A 14593-nucleotide genomic window follows, 5' to 3' on the forward strand; every position below is an offset into this window, starting at 1 on the left:
GTTCTTGTCAAATATAAGTCAAGCATTTACACTATGATCGTGATTCATGAATCATTAAAAAGTTTTTCGTATTAATATTAGATTGAAACGTTTATTATAGACTTTTTATTTTGGTAATTACCGTTGATTGATTTCAGAACTATACCAATTGGATAAATAGAAAATATTCCCTTACTTTAAGAGAAATACAAGGTCATCCCGAACAACTTATATAAAAAAATTAAATGCATTATAAACCTGAGCTAAAGTTAAGATGAATTGCATCAATATTTATCCACATATGTAAAATAGTTAATCTGTTCATTGTCTAATTAATCCCAATCATCTTATACGTACTGCTCTATTAATAATATACTCATATCCATATTACGTCCTTTCTGGATTCAAAAATTTCAATAGAATCAAAAAACTTTTTCTACGCCTCCGAGTTATTCAAAGCACAACTAGAATACAGCAATATTCTAGTGTTCTTGTCTCTCTTTCTCTCTCTTTCATAATTTCCCGAGCTTGGCCATTCATTCATAACCATATCGCGTTTAAAAAATGAGGTTATCATGTTACAAACAATCTAAACATTGTCGAATTGTCTGCGCTTCTACAATTGGTCGAGACAAGAGACAAGTGCATGCGTTGTTGTAGCTTGTCTTATACGTGTGGTGTACCGATTTAAATAATTGTGGCTTCAAATTCCGTGTTCGAGTACAACTTCCGGAGACCGGGCGAGTCCAAAATCGAAAGCTGTTAGGGTGGTACCGTCTCCTCTTTCCTTTTTCCTACCAAAACAAACGAAAGCGTCGAGGCAACTTTATGCGGTTAGACTTGAAAATGCGACGTTGCCGGTGTGGCTGGATGTCTCTTTCAAGTGAAAAATGTGAATGTATTGAAAGTTGGTTTTTCATTGTATTTGGAAAAAAGTGAAAATGAGGCATTTTTCGCACAAGAAACTCATGTTGTCAATTTTTTGGATTAAAAATGGTCATGCCATTTTAATATCAATAGAAATTGTTTGCTCAAATCAACAACCTTTCAAGTTGCTTCTCGATAGTAACTTGATAGTAACCCCAAATAATACACTTTCCATTTAGTTTTCGATAATATGTATGTATATACATCATGAATAAAATTTGTATTGGGAAATAGCCTTGTTTGCCTCAAAGGGCCTGCGATTTTAAATGTATCTTAACGTCCAATCTAAAACAAATACAAAATTGAGATATTTAAAATATTTTTTCTTTAATGCGAGCGGTAAATTATTTTGCAAAATGAAGTGATCTCCCAATGAAAATAATTATAATAATATTGAATTCACTTCATTTATAAACAATTTAAAAGAATAGATCAACAGAAGCTCACCAACTAAATACTAGAAATTGATGCAGGGTTGAACGCTGCTTCTCAACTCATCTTCAATAAACTAGATATAAAGAGGTAGTCAATAAATAGCGGCTCAAAGTTGAATCTAAAGTCGCCAGTTGAACCTAAGTCGCCAGTTAAACCAGTCAAAGTTGAACCTAAGTTGCCTACTAATTGAAAACACGTGTCAAATTCCGTTCCGTTTCAAAAACTTGATAATGCGCCAAAAGTCACAAAAATCAATGTCAGTTTCTATTGAAATTGGATTTGAAAGACTGTAAATTCTAAATTGAGGGGCTCTAGATCTTTATCATTATGCGTTTAATATTTTCGTATTTGAGAATGTTTTACTGTGACAGAAAAAATTATAATATGTTCTATGTGTTGGTATTTGTTAATAGCTGGACAGTTCTGAGGGTCTTATGATCGAATTTACGACCACCATAACAAACATACAACACAAACTATGTATGTATTGCAATCTATGTGAATCAAATTGTGTTAGTACAATATCACAATGAGATGAAAACAAAGTTTGGTGAAAAATATATCCCGATTTGGGTAGGATTCTCCTATTTTTTGTTCAGAATCGAAGTATATAATATTTTTATTTCCGTCTAGAATTAGTAATTTATTTTTCAACTAATATTAAAGTCGATTCCCAATTGTTTAAGTCCAAATAACATGAAAACTGCCTTTTTTTAAATGTACAGATTTATGTGTAGATTATCACCGTGAAATGAAAAAATATTGCGTGACTTCTGCGTAATGATGTAAATTGCATTCATAGATAGATAGATCCGATGCTTCTTTTTGAATGTGGTTGACAATTTTCTGACTGATAGAAGATAGCAATAAACCTTATTTTGGATTGAAACTTCAGGATACCAAACATTATACGAAAAGAACTAGATGTACAAGCAATTTGTAATAAAATATTAATACAAACTGATCACCCAATAATTGTGTATGTCAAACTTAAAATCATACAACATTAACTTACCGTAATCTGACTGATTCAGAATCACTGGTGTTTCGATGATTTGATTTAGGTAATTAGAAAAAAATACTTTGAAAAGAAAAAAATTGAAAACTGAGGATAACGATGTGCTACTTGTTCGAAATTTATTTAATGAAAACATGAAAGATCCAGATGATTTTTTCAAGTGATTAGTTTCTACCGGGACTATAGTTTATACGATGATTGAATATAAAGTTGTGAATGATTTATACAGGATGTTTGTTAATAACATGTTATTATTCAAAGAGGTTATTTATGAGTTCATTTCGGGAAAAAATTTTCAGATGAAAATATGTCCTGAAATTCTCAACGTTTGAACTGCAGAATGCTGAAATTTTACTTGGTAAAACACTGGTTACAATAACAACTTCAATATGCTGTACAAAATAATTTGTATTCTTGCGTGTGCCGTGCGGATTTTTTGTTGTTATATGAATTTCGTATAAACAAATCATTCATTTACTTGTTGGTATGAAATTGAGAATTAAACACGTATCTAGTAGATAACAAGCAGATTTATGAACAACAGTAATTGGTAGTTGAAGCTACTGATGAAAAAGCTCTGGGAGCCAGGCGTTATGAAGAGCACTTTCCAAAAATCACAAGAATTCTGGAGGTACGAACATTTCTAAAGGTTTGCAAAAATGAGCATTTTGAACCTCACAATAACCTAAAAGGAATGTGCAAGAACACCATACATCGAGGTATCCATCGGCTATGAATTCTTTTGCGGAATATCCTTCAATGATGCAAAAAATTTGGAAATGAATGAAATATATTGTTTGGTAAGATTTCTCTGATTTTTCATTATATCCCTAGGGCCATTCTATATCAAATCAAACAATCGCCTGACCTGGAACATGACCTCTTGCATTTTTATAATTTTTGGTTTGTTAATAGTATCCACAAAGAATATCGAAAATTCAAAATTTCTTATTTTTAGAGCATCTAGTTCTCAAGTTATCCAATTGAAATGTTGACACCGCTTTTGTTCATTTAAAATCAGTTATCTGTCCTGAACTTTGTAAGCTCAAAGTATCGAATAAAAATTGATTCATAATTGTTCGCGAAGGATTTGTCAGGCATGGCCACCTACGTCCCCGGACTTCGTAAGTGTAGATTATCTCCTCTAAAGCATTGGTTCACACATCAATTCATATCTACTGATGAACAGTTGCGAAATCAATCAGTTTATTATATTTCATCAGTCCGGACTTCCATTGTCTAATATAATATAAATTGATTGAAATCCCTGAAAAAAACTGTAAAAAAAGGTTAACCGAAAAAATAACAATTTTATTAAACAAAAAACGGTTAATCTCAAAAAACGATTAATCTTTTTAAATTTTTTTTTACAGTTTTTTTCAGGGTTTTCAAATCAATTTATATCATATTACACAACAGAAGTCTAAACTGATGAAATACACCACGAAACATTGTCAACCACCTTCAAACAATCAGTTTCTTGTGATACAATTTGAAGCCGTAGACATATAGTATGAGAGTTGGTGGACATTTTCAACATATGATTATTTTTTTTGTGCGTCCAAGGTAATTACATTATTTCAATTTCAATTATTCTCTCAAATCAGTTGCTAAAAATTACACAATATTTTTCGCGCGAGATGCAAATTGTTATTTTATGTGTCGAACAAAAAATAATGAGTCGCCAGATTTGCTCTGAAAGGAATGGGGATTTAAAAATGATTTTTACTATGAGAAAAAGCAGTAGCGCAACACTTCTCACTTTGAAATGGTTTAGCAGTACCAGATGGGCAGTTTTGTCCCATCTTTTCAACCAAGGAAAAGTTCAAAATAATAATAAGCCACAGGATACAGTAATGTCCTTTACTCCTTCTCAAACTCCGTCCTGAATAACATTGAACATCTAACACCCAAAAATTTATGTTGTCTTAACATTTCTTTCCCGGTAAATTTGGCAACGCCGCGCTGAACGCCATCTCTCACGTCGGCACGGCGTTTTCCTTCAGTCGATTCGAAAGTGTGTAAACGGAATGCAAGTCGGACATCCTCACTCTCTCACGGCCTCACGCAGTTGTTTACTTTGAAAAATAGCCTTCGCCGAAAATGATGTGCGTCGGTTTCACGTTCCAATCTAGTAGTAGTAGCAGTGAATTTCGCAATTATTGTCGAAGAAGGCGACGGCTGATTTTGTTTTCAACGGTTAATTCCGCTGTCGGTGTGAGGACCGTGTGTTAGTGTTCTGTGCTTGCCACAGGATGTGATGTCTGCAGGCTTTGCTAGACACGTGTAACAGCCCAACAGGATGCAGATACAGACGCACAGGAAGCTTTCGTTAACGTCGAGCGAGGTAAGTGAAGGTACCGAAAGACGTTTGTGTTGTTTTTTCTGCCTATTAAGTATTAAATCTCTGGCCAACATTAAAAGTACTGGAATCGTGAGAGAGTCTTCTCGCCTTTGGAATGCGCGTGTACCGTTATGTAGCAAACAAAACAATCTCCCCTCTTTCGCCCGCGTCAGTTTAATTGCGCATAACTAACATATTTCATAGACTTCTTCTGTTTTGATCCGACGAATAATGAGACTTCTTCACTAGCACGAAGGTCTTTCGTCTGGAAGCGGGGGTCGATCGATTGTGTGTTTTTGATGTTTCACTTCGTTCTTGCGTTGTTGTGACACCCGCGCTTCAGAGCCTACTTACTATACGGTGATGACGCACAAGCCCATTCATGAAGATGGTGAAACTACATCTCTGAGTACGACGCTTTCGTAGTATTTTGAATGGAGATATCAGACTTTGTAGTGACCTTGGAGAAAAAAAAAGAAGAGTTCTTAATGGTTACATCCTCGTTTCCAGAGAAGCCGAAACATGAATTATTTTCCATAAAATGCTAGAGAATGACATAGATGTGCCAAGAAAATTATAATTTCATTCTTTACTCGCGATTAATTTATTTTGCAAATAATTTTGTCCTTTCAAAATATCAAATATCCCATAAATACACATAAGAAGTTTGAAATTCATGTGAGTAACTGAAATCACATCTTGAATGTATAAGATGGTGATTTGGCATTTGTACCAACAGAGAAAAGTATCCAGTTGCAGGTAGGTCTCAGGAAACAGGAAAGTTTTCTTTTACAAGGAGCTTGAGAAAGAAAACAAATTATTTTTTACGGATTTTACAATTGAAGCTCTTGTGGTTTGTACTTATCTGTGGTTTTTGTAGTGAACAGTGCATTTCCTATAATTGAGATTAAATCATTCGCAGAGCAGTCTGCTGTGGGTACTATGTATCATACTTACATTGTTATAAACCTGTTTCTGAGAGAGGTATGTTGTGTATCTGCTCATACTGAACATTCCTGTGCTTCAATCAAGAGAAATGATATCAAATCGTATTATTGCTACACTTTCTAGAACTTGGTAAATTCATAAATTTTCTAAAAAAATGCTCGAAATCCACTTATATGACATTGAATATGTAATGCCTCGATATTGTTTAATGTTTTAACATGTGATTGTAGTTTTTAAACTGATATATTTTTTTAATATCATTTTGTATAATGATTTTCGACAAGTTTTTACCATGATAGGCAAGAGGCTGGGATTGTAACAGTTTTTGGAAAAAAGGAAAAAAGGAAATACAATTATTTTCCCATGTGAAATATTTACTGTACCCTTACTTTTCAACACTTTCCACAAAATGAATGTGATTTAAACAAACAATTTGAACGTTACTCAAATACACGTACCTATATAGTTAAGTTACTAAATATACCTACTTTAACATTTTTAAAATTCACAATTTTTAGTACTTTTTCATTTTCATCTGACTATTTCTGTTGGATTACATGGTCACAAGGATGTGTCTTTGCTTTATTCGTTTCGAAAAATTTCTTTGGTGTGATGCGTATCCTAGTGGCTTATATTCACTAGCAATGACCTCGTCCTTGATGTTGACGTATTGCGATAATGCGATCATTGTCCTTCATTCACTAACAAGTGCCACTTTTATTTACGTCGACATGCTTGGATAATCTTTTTTTTTTCTCCGTCTCTTATTGCCTCAATGAATTTTGTTTACGTTACAAGTTTTCATTGAATGTTTAAATATTTAATGAGAACCGAGAGGGTTTTGAATTTTCAATTATTTTTATTTTTCCAAACGGTGTACTTATAAAATAATAGCACTCGGTCTGTTCAAAAAGTTTCTTCTTCTGTGGCCACGAAACCTGGCCACGGACATTGTTTTAAGATTTTCAGGAAGTATATTGTATGATTTATTTAAATTGTACGAAAGTGATTTTTCGAATTGTTTGGTGCGGTGGTGTGGAATTGTGATAATTTTTTTATGTCTCAGATTCAGATTATGAACGTCTGTTTCTCAGTGAATACTTATTCAGTTTAATCGAATAAGCGCGATTTAAATGTGTTCACTTTTGCCAACGTATCACAAGTCGATCAATACCGTCAGCATAAAATTTGGGTCCCCTGCATTCGATGAAGTCGACGAAATCCGTTTTCGCCTGGTCCTGATTGGCCAAGGTTTTAGCGATGAAAATTATCGAAGTGCTTGAAAAGATGATGTTGGTTGGCGAATCACACTTATTCGATTTCTTCACAATATAACTCTGCTGGGATGGTTTGCCCGGTTGCAGAAAGTTGAAATGATCCACGCCAGCCGGTGACCACACCATACAGTAACGGTGTTTTTTTTGGTGAGTTTTCGCCTTTGAGAAGTGCTTGAGTGGCTTATTGGGGTCCAAACACCATCCTGAACGTCTCATGTTGTCGTAGAAAATCCACTTTTCATCGCATGTGACGATTCGATCCAAAAAAAATATCGTTTTGGTTGCCCAAACGCAAAGAAGAACAGACCTCGAAACGTGACAATGTATGTCGATCGTTAAAATCAAGCTTTTTGACTTTTCCAATAAGATTTAAACCATCAAAAACCGAATGGGAGCCGACGTCCAATTTTTCCGCCATTCCACGCATCGTTTGTGATGGGTTAGTTTCCACCAGTTAGTCCTCAAATCCTCGTCCTGGATTATTGTAGGTCGACGACTTCTGGACTCAAGGCTAAAATATCCGGAACTAAATTTCGCAAACCAACGTCAAACAGTACGTTCATTAACACTATCATTGCCTAATGCCTGGTTAATTTTTCGGGCTGTTTCGCTTTGGTTCAATTGAATTCGTTGAGAAAAACTTACTGAAAATCGCTTCACGACATCATATTTATAGTAAGTAATAAGCTGAAAAAAAGGGAAAAATTAAAGTCTTGGAAAAAATTGAAGTTTTGAAAAAAATTAACAGCATTGATGTATAAAGTACAAAATTCGTATATATCACGACCCAGTAGAATAAATATTTATTTAGATATGGAGCTAGATATGGACATCAAAACGGACAAAACTTTAGAAACAACATGATACTACAGTGAGTTGGAGTTATCAACCTTTCAAAAGATGTTTATATCATCATCAAAATTTTCTTTTCAACAGTAAATTACGTATCTGAACTGAAGCCCGCCGTAGAAAAATTGACTTGGGACGATTATTGGCGTATAACATGTATATTCATGACAAAATTTGCATTCTCCTCGGACATTTCATGTTTGCTTTCAAAAACAAAAATAATACTTCAGGGTGTTATTGGGCACGGTGCATATGAACAATATTCGAAAACTGGACCAATTTAGTTTTGGTTAGGTAACTCTCATACCCGACGCCTTAGAAATATCCTGATGGTTTTTAAATGGGGATATTTCGAAAAAGGAGGTCACCTGTCATTTCTGCTTTGGGAAACCCCGGGCCGTTCAAGATATTAAATACTAATTTTTCTACAGGTTTCTTCAAAATTTTTTCTACTCCTTGTCCAATTCTATATTAGTCTAGTGGTCTTCCAAAATAGGAAGATTCTTTAAAACAGTTTTCGATGCGATGATGTTTATATTGTAATGAGCAGTAGCTTCATGAATATTCAGCTGCTTCGGGATTCGTTTTATCAGATTGTGATTTCTAGCATTGTGGATTGTACAGTAGGAATAAATAAATTGCTGATTATTGGTTTGCCTGAAAATTAACCACTGATGGCATATTGGATTTTTCTGACGCTGTTGTTATTTACATGTAAATTTTATTCATAATGCAATGGCTTCGTGTGAATGAGCATCGAATAAGGTTCAGTAGGTACGAACCATATTTTTTTACTTCGTTTCGCGTTTACCTGCTCTATTATTTCCGAGAAAAAGCCGTTAGGGTTTTGTCAGATGTTCTGATCTCCAGCCGTGGAAAATGAACAAAAAGATCCTGCACCACACAGCGAACCGATAGATTTCTGCGAATTTCACTTTCTGAAAGACCCTACCCTAGCACCCTCGTTATTTTGTAATTTTTTGCCTGCGCTACAAGTTTGATTACCTGCCTAACCTATTTCTGGAGTCGATGAACTTTCCTAGACGTCGTGTTTAATTTTAGATCTGTAGCTATGTTACCTTTTAGAATACGGCGTTATAACGAGTGATTAATGTTTTTTTTTCATTATTAGAGTTTCTATGTTTTATATACTCCGAGAAAATGAGTTCAACCTACTTGTGCGTGTATTTTTGAATGTTTGGGTCAATTTGTTGACTCAACCGGCTAGGAATGTGACACAAATACGCAGACGTCATTCACAGTTTCAACTAATCGGTTAATATATGAGTAACAAACAATATAGTCCACTAAAAATAGAACATGACAAAATTGTATTGGGAAACTTGGCTTTCAGACAAACATTAAAATACTCTCCTATTGAAACAATACCTACGAAGGTTCAAAGTGTTTGATGAGTAAGTACTATGTCCGACTTCAAAATCGTTAGGAAATTGGTTGAGCTCGAAACAAGTTCTTTATGAACTGTATATTAGAGTGTGAATACCTAAGTAATTATGGTTTTCAACCTTCAGTTACTGAAAGAATAAGTTTGAATTTTATTGTGACCTTTGGTTCAAATAATTCCCTAAACAGGTAGCTGGTAGCTCACCTATTTGCTACTTCCCTTGGTTTTCCCAATTAGTTTTCATGGGGATACACAATGAACTACTATGGAAGTCCCAACCTATACTCGTGAAATGCTTATTGGCCATGTATTCCCCACAATCCGGAACTAAGTCTACAGAATATCAACAGACTTTGGTGGTGAGAAAATTTAATTTGGAAGAGTCTAATATCTTCAGTGAAATAACTTCCAAAACGAAAAATTTGGCAACATCAACCATAGTTCTTTTTCGTTTTCTACATTTCATTACGTTTAGCATTGCATTTTAGTTTTTGAGTGTATCGAATTTCGGTAACCACGCGATTTTAATTTATTTTATTTTAATTGTTGCAATAAATTTGAAAGCGATAACATTTTTAATATGAAATGAAGAGACCTTTCAAACGGTATATCACAAACCTATACTTTCCATTTGAAAAATTGAGGGTGTTACCTGTCATTCGAAGGGGGTTGAAGGTAGGGGTGGCATTTTTACGTTGAAGAATGTCAAATTATAATTTACACTTGACGTGTTTCGGGATTTTTTTAAATATGTACAGTAACCGAAATAATTAATTTATTCCGTTTGGCTTTAACACACTGTAAACGTGCCCATCTCAATATGGAATATTTGTGGTCTCAACTTTGTCACACGAAAAAAAACATTCCATTTTAATATTTTGATTATGTAGTTCTCGTATTTAGTAGTTAACTGTTTTATGAGAGTGATATTTCCAATATAGATCATAGCAAATTCGATCGTTTGAGGTACTGAAGGCACATTCATTATTTCTCTTCAGCTAATAAAGATCAGTGATGATACAGATTGCTGTGATGACTTTCAATGTTTGTAAATGTTTAGCAACTACGCCACTGGGATTCAATCATTGTCGAAACAAGAGTAGGTTATGATGTTAAAACAGCATACGTCAGGTCTTCTTCGTAAAAATTGAGCTCAGCAAACGTGAAAAATGTAGTTTCGCGAGACAGGTGTAGCACATGCAACAGACACAAAGGTCATTGCTCTAGGGAATTCCTGGTATGTGTCTTGTATGTTCCATATGCTACGTGTACATTTTTTATTAGTGCAATTCTGTGTCAGGTTGAGACGCAGCAAAATTGTCGATAGAGTTTCTCAAAACTTTGTCGAAATTTGTATCACTCGTTTCACACGGAATTCAATTTCTTTCGGTCACTGCCATCAGAAAAACGCATCGTTGGGAATGGTACAACAACTGTTTCTTTTCTGAAAGATGAAAAACCATGTGGTGTTCACTATAATTAATGTAGTGCAAAGATTCAAATTTCTATATTTAGATCTAACAAATAGTTGTTATACTATTTTTTTCATCTGATGACATGAAATTTTTATATGATAATATAATTAGTCCAATAGTGTATTTCACAGAAGCGTTTTTCAAATTTACAGTTAAAAATATCTCTATCTGATTCTTCGGATAGAAAAAGAACAATAATTTCGAGTTCACACGTACATCTTAAATCTTCCGTTTATATTGAACTTTTGACTTAAAATTTAGAAGAATACATTAAATTTGTTTAGCTCTACTTTTCTATCTGAACAGTACCAGCTGAGAAACAACATTCTGGGTATCTACTTATACCAAAGTGTGAAGAGATTGAAGAATTTCACGTAAATGAAGAGTTTGATAGAATTCGGCCATGAGAATAACTCAAAAAACTATTTGGGATAGGCTGTAATCATTGTCACTTCAGTAGAACAACTCCATAGAGCAACGTTCCCCAAACTTTTTTGCCTGGGGACCCACTTTCTTTGTGGATTTTTTTCGCGACTCACATATCAAATAATATCAAGTATAATTTTTATTACTAATAATATTTTTATTCGTGAAACTTCACTATTGAGGAATACACCTCTAGAAGAAAATGAAGATAATTGAAGATAAAATACAGTACGAAAATTTTAATTCAGAATCTTGAAACTGAACGAATTCAAAAAATTTAAAAATGAGACTTTGTAATTAATGTGACTTGTGACTCTGTAGCAAAATAAACTCCGGTTTGATGCTGGGGGGGGAAGCTGGTGCTTACGATTCACAAGAGATTCCGTATCTGGGTTGAAAGTTGAAAGCTTTAAACGTAAGCCTTTTTTTATATTTATTTTTTAAATATACCAAAGTGGAGAAATCCCTCTCACACAAGTATGTGGTTGAAAACATCATCAGCTCTCTTAAGGCGATGTTCGAAAGAACTGGATATTCTCCTCTGACCTTTAACCAAAATGGGAGAAACAGTTCAAAAGTATTAAGTGTTTTCAATCTGTTTCCGGAACCCACCCCAATTGCTCCCGCGACCCACTAGTGTTTGGGAACCACTGCCCTAGAGAAATCCCCATGAATAGATATAACTCGTAATATAATTATAATAATTTGTAATTTCTTCTCTCAATCGTCTCAAATATATGTTTCAGAATTCTTTCAATTAATTGAATGCACAGTATTTTTTGAATTGTTCCTAAATTGGTTCAAAAACCACTTTCTCGTCAGATGTATGGTGTCAGATGACATATTCCTCCACTAAAAAAATACTCAAAGAGAACGTCGTTCCTCTTTCGTCTTTGATAATGTCTACCACAGTCGTAAAAAAACCATCCGGTGTAAAAAAATCTGCAGTCTACAAGTCTGTGAAATAGCTTTGACACAAGTATGGAATATTTTCAAAAGAATGACCTATTATTCGGCATACCAAATACTGTAGTATATATAGTAATGGTAGTTTAGGAGATATCCAGTAACTAAAAAAATTGTCTGAATAAATCCTATTGGTGCCAAATGAGTTGTTTGCATTTATTTTCGGCCTATTCAACAAAATATTCATTCTTTGTTGATGAGAGATTCTATCAGGGCATTATTGTAGTTAAGTTTAGGTATCATTGGATATAATTGTCTTGTAAATCACCAAAATTATGAGTTGATTGATACTCGTTAAAATTCAATATTACAAAGTAAATACCTTCGTCTGCACTTGGAATAACTATAATTAGTTGAATGTTTGGGGTCTCCAAGTTGAGTGGTGACGGATGCTTAGAAATACCCTTCTAGAATGAATCTTCTACACAGAGTTTATTGAAATAAGGGACATTTGGATACGGGACGCGAGCTGTTTCTCAAATTTGATTAGCTTCCATCTTGTTTTCCACCAACCCAGTTTCCCAACCGAAATGGTTAGGAAAACACCTGAACGGAGAAGTTAATTTGCTACAAGTTTGTTCTGTCTAATCTTTGGATCGTGTATTCCGAATGTCAATAATAGTGTTCAAAGATACGAATCCTTGTGTCAATTTTTTTGACTAATAAACTCACAGTTTATTAGTCAAAAAAATTGTATGTGATAATATTGTAACTAGAAACTCCCTTAAAGGGATTTATAATAGTAAAATATGATCAATTTGATATTCAACACGAATCATTCAATTGATCAGAGCACATAAATTGGTCAAATCGTATGTTATCGATTTATATCGTAGCATTTCGTTACATTATTCAAAGCTCCTTCGACATAATCCAGAATGTACATGAATACGGTAAAATATTAGAAGCTACTGAACAAATATGGCAAATGAATGGGCCAGGGTAGTTTTTTCCAACTCGTTCTTTGGTGAATTGAGAACGCATTTACTAACAAAGTCAATGAAATGAAGTATGGCGGGAGACCTTTTTTCACACTCACATTCACCGGATGTTGAAAATGATGCGTTATCTTCACAGATTATGTAAATCAAATTCCGTCGTTCTACGCCACTGTTCGGCGTTACACGCCTCGCCTTGTTTGCGTACAGATAGATAGATCATTGTCATATCTGATGTCATAATCTTGTCGGAATCGTCCGTTTGATGTTTGTTGGGATGTATGTATGTACGACTCGAGAGGCAATAGAAGCGAAAAGCAGAAACCAGGTCCGGACTATCGCTTGTTCACGCCCGAGGCCAAACTTGAAAAGTACGTCCCTACGGAGGTAGGTCTGGGAGTTGTGGTACATTAATTTCGCTCATGGTAGTCAAACATTATTAATAACAATCACACAGTAAATGTCGGTTGAACAATAAAGTAGAACTGTTTCCAACTCCTTGATACGTATCCTGCCGTGTCTGTTTGTTTGTCTGTCTGAAAGCGATAAACTCAAATATTACCTCACGGACTTTCAAGAGGAAAATTTGTGTACATAGTTCATTATTTTTTGTGTAAATTAACTGAAATATCGTGAAGTAAATTCTATAATTGAGTTATAACAATTTAGTTGTTTCAAACTAGTATAATCTAGTTTTAGCCTACTTATTGATTTTTGAATCTTGAATGTTCTAAGCAGTGAATCGTTTCGTAGACTTAGCCTAATGAAATTATGTTTTGCAGTAACTAATGTTATGCCAAATTTGTAGTTACCTAATCGTGGTACTCGTCTCACTGTATGTCGAATCCGAAACGACGTTGTTACCAGTGCAAAGCCGGGACTAGTAGCTATTGTAATAATTATTTTCTTTGAAAATAACAGATATTTGTTGAGCAATAACTGGAGATCTGGCAATATTTATTTTATACTGTTGTCGTGTGGGTTTTCTTAGATTTTAGATCAGCCACATTTGTTACATAAGTGGTTTTACAAGCAATAAATATGTTTGATCAAAGGTTCAGCCAAATCGGCCAAATGTTTGACGTGATTTTTAAATTGACATAACTGGATTATTTATGAACTGGTTGAAAGAAATCAGACACCAAATGTTAAGTGAAACTCTAACCACACACAATGCATCAGTGAAAACCGCACCCAAATCGGTTAAATCGTTTTTGAGATGAAAGTTCACAAACGGACAAAAATTAAAAGCCCCAATTCAGAGTCCCAACAATAGGTTTTTCTAATATTTTCATGTACAAATAGCGATCAAGTTTATTATATGTATTGATTACATCCGAAATATGTGTTTTCAAACCCAGTTTCAAAACTTTTTTCTTTCTTGTCTTGACCCAGGCAAGTGTTGAATTCTATTATCAAAGTCTAACGTTTTTGTAATGTCATTGTCTCAGTTCAGAAAGGCGTGAGAAGTTTGACTAACGTTTGCTCTGTGGTATTGTTCAATTCTTTTCAGATTTTATAAATACATACAAAAAAAGAAAATAGTAAAACCCTGGCTTAGGTTGCCTTATGGGTAATCCGGGCCTGGCAAAGAACTCCATAACGG

At 34.3% G+C, this 14593-nt stretch overlaps 1 protein-coding gene across 4 annotated transcripts in view; it reads left to right on the forward strand.

The window, feature by feature from the left end:
* The window catches only part of LOC111507417 (serine/threonine-protein phosphatase 4 regulatory subunit 1), a 369931-nt gene that overhangs the window by 284783 nt on the left and 70555 nt on the right, over positions 1–14593 (forward strand). Inside the window, exon 1 of one of the 4 annotated variants that reach the window (XM_074169905.1) lies at positions 4370–4706. The exons of the other annotated variants lie outside the window; for them this stretch is intronic. The gene's annotated coding sequence lies outside the window, so the exon portion shown is untranslated. Of the gene's footprint in view, positions 1–4369; positions 4707–14593 lie in introns of those variants that run through there. 4 annotated transcript variants of the gene reach the window in all.

The sequence above is a fragment of the Leptinotarsa decemlineata genome, unplaced genomic scaffold (assembly GCF_025532065.1).
Source record: "Leptinotarsa decemlineata unplaced genomic scaffold, Ldec_3_MD MMD2_P_RNA_scaffold_11, whole genome shotgun sequence".
NCBI classification, from domain to species: Eukaryota; Metazoa; Arthropoda; class Insecta; order Coleoptera; family Chrysomelidae; genus Leptinotarsa; species Leptinotarsa decemlineata.